Source organism: Helianthus annuus, chromosome 14, assembly GCF_002127325.2.
Source record: "Helianthus annuus cultivar XRQ/B chromosome 14, HanXRQr2.0-SUNRISE, whole genome shotgun sequence".
Classification (NCBI taxonomy): Eukaryota; Viridiplantae; Streptophyta; class Magnoliopsida; order Asterales; family Asteraceae; genus Helianthus; species Helianthus annuus.
The window spans coordinates 96,667,399-96,678,564 of record NC_035446.2 but is presented as its reverse complement, the minus strand read 5'-3'; the positions used below and the strand labels follow the sequence as shown (position 1 = coordinate 96,678,564).

The 11,166-nt window shown below is 32.1% G+C and overlaps 1 long non-coding RNA gene across 1 annotated transcript; it reads right to left on the bottom strand.

The window, feature by feature from the left end:
• Window positions 1-2,591: 2,591 nt before the first annotated feature.
• LOC118486276 lies at window positions 2,592-5,157 on the bottom strand. The gene is made up of 3 exons (XR_004878204.1): window positions 5,070-5,157; window positions 4,491-4,543; window positions 2,592-2,800 (listed from the first exon to the last, which is right to left on the bottom strand). It is a non-coding gene; the product is annotated as an uncharacterized LOC118486276 (long non-coding RNA).
• Window positions 5,158-11,166: the final 6,009 nt, after the last annotated feature.

Here is an 11,166-nt window from a genome sequence, read left to right as displayed (position 1 = left end):
TCAGTTTTCTCCTATCCTTTATGAACAAATGCCGAGTATTGAGAACAAGGGATTTGAAGGAGAGATACATTAGAAATGTGGTTTAAAAATACAAAAGTAGAGAACACGTTTATATAAGAAGATGATTGTCAGAAGGGAGTGAATGACATGCATTAACTGAAAATTACATATCCCCATGCATTTTGAATTTCAAATTACCCGCAATTTCAAAACATCTGCTGCTAGGTATACGTTTGCCAAAGAATGCATCTGCTACTTTCTTATAGAAGGGCAGTGGTTTGCCCTTTGGAATGTGGGCCAGACCTTTAACATTTGAATACACAAGGCAGTGGTTTGAAATTAAATTAAATCTATTTTAAAGTGATTTATATATTAGACTTTATGATGTAATAATGACATAAGAAAAGCCTTGTTGGACAGCCTCTCCTGCTGACACATTAGCTTTTCTTATGTCATTGGGATTTCTCCTTTTATAGAAAGTATAGATTAGCTTAACATTACTAGTTGGTTGTATCCCTTGCGTTTATATCATAGGTATAACGTGCGAATCATGTCCTCAATATGTGCAACGCTTCGCAGTTTGTGTACCTTCCTTATTTAGAAAGTGTATTTGTAACTCTATTTTCGGAAACTTATAATCATATCCTATTCGTACTATCTTCCCAATCTTGTAATTCAAGGCTTTGATCGTAATGTAATTCATTTTTATACTTATACATGTTACATACTTGTGTTATACACTACAAACTCGAATACATGTTTATACGCAAAAACTGACACTTGAAATTATCAATTATACGTGCATTATACTCACACGTTACTTTGATACACTTGAAATACCTAAAAACATGCTTAATTGTGAGTTTCTAGCATAAAATATGGAATTATCAAACTCTAAGGGTCAAACTGCAATTCTAGAAAGTTTAGTAAATTCTGCAGGTAGTGCACGACCGTGCAACTGAGGCGCACGACCATGCACACTGCGATCCGCATGACCGCGCACCTGAAGTGCACCACCCTGCTATCCGCGATCCGCACGGCCGTGCAAAATGACCAGATCTGGCAGAATCTTTTAAAATACCCGAATTTTGGCACCATTTCCCTTTTTTCAACTCCCAACCACCACCAACTTCATTAATTACCTAAACCCTAATCCCCCATTATATATAGGAGCCTCCTACACCTCATTTTCACTTTCCAAACACTTAATCACTCTCACAACACTTCAAAATCATCCTTAAATCTGATTTTTGGGCAGAATATCTTTGAAGTTCAAAATGAGTTCTAACTCACTTCTACTACTTATTCTTTGAGTTTTCTTGCTTCAAAACACTTGGACAAGATTAAGGTTTAATCAAACCACCGCTATACTAATACCTACTTTACGCATAACATGATTCAACCTTCCCCCTTTTCAAAATTCCAAATATACTTTTTCAGTGGTTTTATACTTATTTTATTTACCCCTTTCATCTATTTTTACCATACTACCCATTTGTGAAATCTCAAAACGTCAACCGCAAGGAAGACAATACTCTTTTCCCAAAAATGAGGTTATTATCATCAAGATAGGAGTGATTCCCTTACCTTGACGATCAATTTCGCTTCTCTCTTTTTATACAAATATATATATAGATATTTTTGCTAATGAGTGGGGAGTGCTTTCCTTACCTCGGTAATCATACCAAATCCCCTTCCTCGAAGAAGTCTTAACCTTGAGTTAGGAGTGATGTCCATATCTCAATGGAGAGATTTAAATCGCAACTCGATCAACTCCACGATAACCAGTCCATCAAGTTTTATACTTAAACCGTTTATCATTATGTCAAATTTCCTACTTATACATGAATCTCAAATCGCATTTTTTATCAAATTTATTTTAAAACTACAATCTATTTAGGTAAATCACATGCGTGGTGATCCCATTCATGCCTTAAAAAAATTTTCTTACCCGATTTACTAAAGTCTTATAATATGCTACCTATCAACCTAGTCGGTTTAATGAATTTCTTGCCCACAAAATTCTTATTTGATCCAGTCACTAAAATATACTCACATTATACAATCAAGCCTTGAATCGAACACATTCATTCTTTTTAATCTTAAGCTCTAAATACTACTTGTAATACCCGCCTCGTATACATATAAATATAACGTTTTAAACGAGCGATTTAAACAAAAGGTTACATGTGCGACAATATTAAAAACGTAAACTACTACAAGATAGAATTAATCTTATCCAAAATACAAGCCCAATGGTATTAGTTTAAAATGGCTAAGGTGGTGTTTGTTTACTAAAAAGATATGTGCAGGCTCTTCTGTCTACACCGCGTAGACATTTTCATCTGCGGACTGTTTGTTTTTTCGAAGACGTTTCATTAAAAGAAAGGTCTGCGTGAGCTCTTCTTGATGCAGACTTGGCCCACCCACTTTTAAGATCTTCTAAGGTCTGTAGAGGGTTAAACACCACCACCGTCCACCACCCACCACCACCACCCGCCACCCACCATCCACGCCCACCACCCACCACCACCACCACCCACCACCACCACCGTCCGTATACCACCACCAGTTTATTTTAAAGTCTACATACGTTAAAAACAAACATCCTTGTTTTTGAAAACTGGAGAGGTTTGGTCCACATCTTCTTCTACAGGTGTCTGCAGATGTGGTCTGCATACTGCATACATTTTACCTCTTAAAAACAAACTGCACTTAAAACAACAATGAAAGCTAACGAGCTTTCAGGAAGTGTTTGACATGGCTCGATCTTCATATGGGGTCTCAAGTGCTTAGTTACCTATGATACAATTTCATTCAAACGATTAGAAATTAAAGCATTTGAACGAAAACATTAAAAACAAGAAATATATTTTTTTTCAGCCCCTTTACCCGGACGGGTCAAGTTTCCACCCGACCATATCAGCTGAAACGTGTTCTTTTTTCAGCACCCTTGTCCAGGCGGGTCAGGTTTCCACCCGGTCGTGTCAGATGAAACGTGATTTCTTTACATAAAGTTTTTTCCTTTATATTAATGAGCCCGAATACACTTCCCGGCTCTGCTTTTCAATGGGTTTGTCACTCAATTTATTCGGTTTTAGTTTACTACCCGTTTAACCCGTTATGAGACTTTGAGTGTTTTAACTCAAGTTTTCTATTTTCTTGTCAAAATTTCTCATTATTTTTTCCCAACCACAACCAACGTCGTGGTTGTTTGTTTTTTGGAAATAACCATGGCGTCTAAATGCCATCCTTTCATTCAATGTCTTATTTGTTTGACTCGTTATGAGATTCGAGCTATTTAGCTCGATTCAATCCACATCTTTCATTAATCTTTTTATTACTTTCCAACCATGATTTACAATCGTGGTTGGCATCTTGGACAATACCTCAGCTTCTACGACCCCGTGGGTCATTTATACATTGGTTTTACTTATCCGTAATTTAGCTTATATAAACAACCCATTTAGTTTACCCTTGTGACTCTCATCGTTCACAACCGGTGATTTCCACTTTTAGTCATCTTCACCATGGTCCTTGACCATGCTCGTTTGCGTTAGGCATCACCCCCACTTCTATGACCCCGCAGTTCATTTATGCTTGGTTTCACATGTCTTCGGCATGGTTCTTTTGGAAATCCATGTTGGAAGTTTTGGTGTGAATGTATGTCTCAAGTGGTAAAACCACTTTGTCCCACATTGGTGTGGGAACAAAAGAAAAGGCTATTTATAAGGCAAAAGCTTGACTAAGCAATTGTAGTCTTATGACATGTTTTACCACAAGTCCTATCCGCGCGTGCGCAGGGGGGTGCAAAAATTGAGTTTCGGAACTGGAATTTGGTTGAACTCCGAAAACCCGGGCCCGCGTGAGGCAGTTTTTGCACTCAAGACTCATAACCGTTTTTGTTTTTAATGAGTTTTAAAACTAAAACTGAAATGATTATTCAATATTGATGATCATAAAACGGTTATTATTATCAGTTTCAAAACTGATGTAGTAATGACTATTATTCGATTTTTAATCTCTGCAATGATGGCTAGAATTCGGTTATGCTTCTGTGACTATAAAACCAGATCAAGCCGATCAGTTTAGACACACCAAAAAACAGCTTCTTCTCTTCTCTCTCAATCTCTACAATGACATTCTCCAGTTTCTTTTCAAGCAAGTGCTCAAGTCCGGCAGTGCACTGTTGCTGCTTCGAACCGGCGTACCCTGGGAACAGACGGCGAATCTGTTTAAGGGAATTGTGTCAAACACAAGCCCGGTTCACTGTTATCGTTATCTGTTTCTTTATTTCTGTTTCAGATTATTTTGCAGCTTTTATCAATAGCAGTTTTCTAACAATCCATTCATCTTTACTTATTTCATAAATCTCCAATTCAAATCTTTTAACAATATATTAAATCAGCATTAATACATTAACTACTTAAAACAACGTAACCACAAGGCTACATACCTTAAAGCTAGATTCAATTTAACAATATATGTACCTTGAGGCGAGCGTCTCTTCCGGCTTGGCTTCCCGAAGCCTCACTTGAGTTTCCTATATAATTAACCCAAGTGATCATTAACATACATATTATCCATATCCTTTTTGAATGAAGGTTTCATTAGAATTCCTTCATATCACTATCACCAAGTTTCAAAGCTAGATGCAATTTAAGTTTCGTTTAGGCATTTTATCGAACACCTAGTGGGTGTTGTATTTAAGCTATTCTATTAGCTAAAATTGAACAACTTCCAACCATGTAATCTCAACCCTACAAGTTCATACTTTTATTATAATCAAATTGGCACCTAAATTTCAGTTTAATATGTGTTGATACATAATTTGACGATCAAGATTTCATGGATTCTACTCTTTCATCAAAACCCACTTCCTCATATACATAGGTGATAATCTGAACACCTTGTTTAGGTCCAATACTTTACAATTTCAACAAGCATGATATCCCTGTGCATCTAAATACTATCAATTTTACCATACAATCTACAATCCATCCAAGACTTTGCAAACAATCAAGTTCATTTTCATTAATTACTTTACCAAAAACAAACTAATAACATACCTTAAGATCACCAAGCTTAGATAATCAATAGTCTATGTTCATGCATATGATTTAGCCCCAATTCATCTCTCAATTTGCTGGAATTATGATGAACGAGGTTTTAGTGTGTGCTCCCTCCCCTTTCATCTATTTATTTTTCATTTATCCAACTTTAACCCCTTAAGTTTAGTTAGTTATTTAGTTAGAGCAACACTTGCATGTTCTATTGTCATAAGGCAAAGGAATTAACTAGGTTTAAATCTCACCCTAGTTTCCCAAACTCAATTTAAATGCCTAGTAATAAAATAATATACTTTATATTCTTGGGATGTTACAGTTTGAGATCTAAGAGAGGGAAGAAGTGGGTTAAAGTTCCAAAGTGACAAACAATCAAAACCTGATTTGAATGAAACGATGTTAAAATGAAACTTTTAATAAAATGGCGCCCTTGTATATATAACATATGATAATAGCCACACATTATTTTTGTTAAGGTGCTTTGTTATCCAGTGTTAAAGGGTAACTTTGAATGAAACAGTACCTTCAGATGCGATGATGCGTTAAAGGCAATTTAAGTTTTTTTTTTGTATATATGTATGATATAATTTTTTTATTATAGCTATAAATTTTTTGAGTTTTGATATATAACATAAAAATAGAGATAAATAAAAATGTTAAAAGGGTCATGATAATCAGAGTACGATCTACAGCCAGGTACGGGGTTCCCAGGAACCTGTTTGGTTCGTAATTTATAGTGTTACATTATATAGAAAATTTTTAAGGATCCCTTTAATATTTTGTAAGGGAACCCTATGATCAGATGTATAGACTGGTAAACTGGTAATGTTTGCGCTGATTGTACCTCAGGTTCCAAATTCAAGGCAGTTTAATGCTCTTTGTTTCGGTATTTTGTTTTGTTTTTTTTTTTTTTTGTATGCAACTCAAAGTTCGAATTAGCCAATTAGGGTTCACTCTTCTTGTGCCCTTTCCTGTTTATTCCTGAAACGCAAACATAAACAAACTGACTTCTTGATCTTGAGATAACCCAATCTACAAGAAGAAAGAACTTGAGAAGAAACTTTGTGATCTCTGTGATTGCATCCCCTGTCCTGCAGTGAGGTACTTCTCCAACAATAAGAATTGTTGTATCATTTGTTTTCTACTTTAATTAGTGTTTTACTTGTTCTTGGTTAGATTTTATTGAATTTCTAATATTAATCCGAAACTGATTTTGTGTATTGGTTAAGTTCTTAAAGTGATACAAGTGTTTATGCACTTTGTTTTTATGTAGTTTCTAAGTCAATTTTAGATACTTTCTTGATTGTTTTATGATTGTTCTTAAAAAAACACCTTAGATTGTTTTATGATTGCTTGGATTGACAAGAATACAATTTTAATTATAGTAAATATCTCTAAATTACTAGTTATGAAACTGAGTTTTGGTTTGAGTTTGAGCAGATAGAAATTTTAATTTTAATTTTTGTTGTTTTTGGAAGAATTTTTGAGTTTTATTTTATTTTTTTGAAAAGAAGAGTTTTATTTGACGATAGTAATTTGTAGTTCGAAATTTTGACTCATTATGGCAATTTGACTTTGATGTTGTGCCTTGTGATTATTGCTATTTAGCTTTCAAATATTGCATTTTTTATGATAATATGTATGCTGTTATATAACCTTTTTTTAGCTACAAATACATTAAAATTTAGATTGCAAATACATTATTGCTATATGATTTAGTGTATACATAAAATGTTATATGATTTAGTGGCTTAAAGGGTCTCGCATTCTCGCCTCGCTTTAGGCCTCCTAAGAGGTTGAGCCGGCCTGACCCGAACAGTCGAACCGACCTGTATTTTTTTATGTTCGAACATATGATATTGAAACATTTAAAAAAATAACCCTTTGGAAAAATTTTTGGATCCGCCACTGATGATAATGTTAACCATTGAATAAACATATCATGTCCAGATCATATATCTAACACAAATCTAAAGTTCAAGTATAATTTTCAGGTTGAACCTGCTAAGGTCCATTAGCACAACCTATTTTGCACCAAATACGAATGGAGGGCTACATGATGTAATTAAATCTCAAAATCCTTGATTTATTTTAAACCAGCTCAAGTTATCATGGTTAAATTTAAGTGCCTTTTTAAAAAAATGAAAGTAAAAATCGTGCAAGGTTTTTAAAATGGATATATTTGATGGTAACAAAAAATAATCTATGTTTATAACTTTTGGGTTAGAAAATTGAGTTTGATATCCGAGAAAACAAAATATATAGTCGAAAGTTGATTTGATATAAATGGATATAAAGTTGAGATTCCCAAAGTTGATTTTAAAATGGATATATTTGGGGTATCGAATTCTTCGGTTGTCAGTAAAAGTATCCTCCGAATGCTGCCATGAAGGTGCGTGCGAAACCTCGTCTTTTGCTGAAATTTTTATTTAAAATATTAAATTTTTAAACATATAATTATTTTATATTTTATAACTAGGTTATAACCCCGTGTATTACACGGGTTGAATAAATAAATTTTATATACTAAATAATAAAACATTATATTTTAAAAGCCTCCTTTATTACACGGGTTGAAGAAATATAATTTTATATAGTAAAAAAATAAAAAAAAAGTTATATCTATAACAACCATATGTATTGTACGGGTTGAATAAATGTCATATTGTTTACCAAATAATAAAAAAAGTTATATTTTTAAAAACCCCGTGTAGTACATGGGTTGAATAAATATGATTTTATATACCAAATAATAAAAAATATATTTAAAAAAACTAACGGGTTTTTTTTTTATATTTAAAGTAGGATAAGAATGAATATTAATATTTATTTATTTGGTTAATATAAGATTGAAAAATCATATGATTGAATAGGTGGGAGGTTGTATGATGATAAATCGGTTAACCATATTATAATATCGTATGTTTTTAGTGGTAGAGGATCCTGTAAAAAGTCCAACTTTTATGAGAAGTGTGAGAAATAATTTGGGAATGACAAGTGTCCCTTATCTTAATTAATTCAAAAGGGTATATTAGTAATTGTCCATTCTTATCAATTAATTGATTTCCAAAGATAACTGCCAAAAATATCAGGCGATATATTAGGGATGTGATTCAAATTCGACATGTTCTATACATTTAATTGTTTACGGTAAGTTCTTGTTGTAGTGTTATATTCCCCAGTCAATAGTGTTATATTATGTACAGGTATCTTTAATCTCCTTTTCATAGTTTTTTATCTCCATCAATAGTGTTTTATTCTGTATAGTGTCTTACGGTAAACAGATAATGTTATATTTTTCTATAGTGTTTTATCATGTAATATACTGTTCCTTTTACTAGTGTTTTATCCTCATCAATAGTGTTTTATTCTGTATAGTGTCTTACACTAAACAGATAGTGTTATATCTTCCTATAGTGTTTTTATCATGTAATATACTGTTCCTTTTCATAGTGTTTTATCCCCCATCAACAGTGTTTTATTTATGTATAGTGTCTTACAGTAAACAGATAGTGTTATATCTTCCTATAGTGTTTTATCATGTAATATAATGTTCTTTATAGTGTTATAAAAAGTTGTTGTGAAGGAAATCGAAGAATTTATTTAAGTACGAGAAATTCGCTGATTTTTTAGGAGATTGATGGGGGTTTTGAAACAGTTACCATAAATTCGCTGATTTATAGGAGATTGATGGGGGTTTTGAAACGGTTACCATATTTGAAACGTTGAAAAAGTCACTATTGCCCTTTAATTTTACATAAGGTCCTTCTAATTAAAACACAATTTACATTTTATACCCTATTGATCTCAACCATTATATCAAATATCCAGTGGTTTAAAACACTTCTTACCCTTCTCACATTTTAGACACTTTTTACCATATCCCTACCCTATATATAGTTATATATTTTTTGAATTATTTTTAAAAAAAAATAAGACTTTGTTATTGTTAGTAAAATCAATGATTTTATATTTGTAATTTTGTTTGGTATTATTTCATTAAAAAGTGCATATTATACAGATAATTATATTATGTCTTAAGATATTGATATCATTCAAAATGTTTTTTGATTTTATGTCTAGCATTATATATACTATGGTAAAAGTTTAAAGTTTATTAGAGATAACTATATCATCGAAAAGAATAAGAGTAAATTTGTAAGTTACAAATAAAAAGTAGGTGTCTGTAAAAAAGAAGTAATAATTTGGGTAAAAGGAAACTAAAAAATGTAGTTGTATATATATAGGGTGAGGTTCCTGTAAAAATAACATTTTTCGTAAGAAGTGTGAGAAGGCATAGAAATAGACATGTAAGTATCATGTTTTGGACTTAGGCATGATGTTTTGGATTGTTTTGACAAGAACACTAAACATAACAATAATATGATTCGGGCGTATTGGTTTATTTTTTAACTGAACGTAAAACGACAGAAATGTTGATAAAAATAAATAAAAAACGGCAAATTCATACTCATATATTTAAATAATAATACAAATGTATTTGAAGAATAAACTAAATCTAACACAGATACTTTAAGAATATTTAATTGTATAAAAGTTCTTCTAATATAGTTTGCACTTCATATAAATAACGTTTTAAGTATTTATGTTTTTCTTAATGTTGGAATTTAAATATTTAATTCTTTATCGTAAGTATTTATGTTTTTTCTTAATGTTTCTTAAGGTTTTTCTTTATGTTTTTCTCAAATATCCCATTATAACTTTACAATTAAAAGAAAACGAAGGAAGAAAACAAAATATATATCTTTATTGTATGAATTCTTATTAGATTTGATTAAATATTATTAATAAAAAGAATTTGTATTATATTAGATTTTAGATTTTATAAAATATTATTAATAATAAGAATTTGTATTAGATTAGATTAAATATTATTATTAGTATTATTAATAATTTTAATCAATTAAATGAGAGAATGACAATTATCCTCCAAATGGTTTCTTTTATTATATAGTATAGATTATATTATAATTATATTATAAATTGGGTATGAATAGTAATTTTATTTTTATGTTTTTAAACATATAATGATATATAGTTTTTAATATTTTATTATTTATTTAATATTAGAGTTAATTACATCGTTAGTTCCTATTAGGGTTATAAACGAACCGAACGAACACGAACAAGCCCTTGTTCGTGTTCGTTCGTTAGCAATATTATGTGTTCACGAACGGTTCATGAACACTTACCGAACGGGATTTTTTGTTCGTGTCCGTTCGTTAAGGAAATGAACGTGTTCATGAACGGTTCACGAACACAGATAAAATCGACGAAGTTCAATAGTGTTTTTCGATGTGAATAATAAGAAAGAAAGGTGGAGGTAGGGTTTCCTATTTTATTTGTTTGGGTAATGAGATAAATAAGAATTAAGGAATATAAAAGATTTAGATAAAATAAATAAATGCTAAAAAAATATTTGATGAACAACATAAACAAATGAACATGAACGAATGTTCAGAAACACGTTACCGAACGTTCATGAACGCAATTGAACGAACGAGACAGTTGTTCGTGTTCGTTCATTTAACTAATCGAACAGAATTTCTTGTTCATGTTTGTCACACCCCCAAAATACCACGTGCGGAAACCCCCGCGAGGCATGTGACGTACCAGGATCTAGCCACCAATCATATTGAACTCATAGATATATTTAAATAAAACTTTCATTTAATAACATTAAGTGTTACAACGTTACAAATAATTCACAGTTTACAGCGGAAGCATAATTCATTCGTTAAGTGTTTATAAACCACATGTAAAAACCATTAGTCTTGTGTTTGCGATTCCATGTGTCTCGACCCATGACCACTCCAGCCTCCCAGACAGCAAGTTCCAACAATGTGCACCTAAGGACCTGCAAGGCATGTAACAACGAGTCAACAACAAAGTTGAGCGAGTTCACAGTTGGTTGTTTAGTTTTACAAGTTTGTTTTGAAAACCATAAGTTGTTCCGTAAACCACGAGTTAACCAGTATCTTTGTTTACCAAACCATGTCCATAATCAGTGGGGGATTCCCCATGTGAACCACTAGACCGTTACCATATCGACAATTGACGAAAGTAAGTTGTGCCCTAG